The sequence below is a fragment of the Arachis duranensis genome, chromosome 2 (assembly GCF_000817695.3).
Source record: "Arachis duranensis cultivar V14167 chromosome 2, aradu.V14167.gnm2.J7QH, whole genome shotgun sequence".
Classification (NCBI taxonomy): Eukaryota; Viridiplantae; Streptophyta; class Magnoliopsida; order Fabales; family Fabaceae; genus Arachis; species Arachis duranensis.
This window is the reverse complement of record NC_029773.3, coordinates 14,415,408-14,416,039: the sequence shown is the minus strand read 5'-3', so window position 1 is coordinate 14,416,039 and position 632 is coordinate 14,415,408.

Genomic DNA, 632 nt, shown 5'->3' with positions numbered 1-632 from the left:
AGATTTTGTTTTTAATGCAATTTTTTTTCAGGTTTTCAAAGTTTTTCAAAATCAAATCTTTTTCAAATCATATCTTTTCAATCACATGTTTTCAAAATTGATTTTCAAAGATACTTGCCATCAATTAATGATTTGATTCAACATTTCAAGTATGTTGCCTTTCTGTTGAGAAAGGTTTAATGTTTGAATCATATCTTTTCTTGATAGCCAAGTCATTAATTTTCAAAATCAAATCTTTTTAAAATGTTTTTCAATTCATATCTTCTCAATCACATCTTTTTTTAAAACCAATCAAATCTTCCTAATCACATCTTTTTTAAAATAGTTTTCAATCAAATCTTTTTTATTTCTAATTTCAAAATCTTTTTCAAAAATCACTTTACTTCTTTCTCAATCATGGTTTTCGAAAATCAATTAAAGTTTTTCAAAATGTTTTCAAAATCCTTTACTTAATTTTCGAAAATTACTTCCCTTCTTCTCACATCCTTCTATTTATGGACTAACACTATTCCTCAATGAACAATTCGAACTCCATCTCTCTTGATAAGTTCGAATTCTTCTACTTCTGCCTTTTATTTTTCTTTTCCTCTTACACCTCAAGGAATCTCTATACTGTGACATAGAGGATTCCA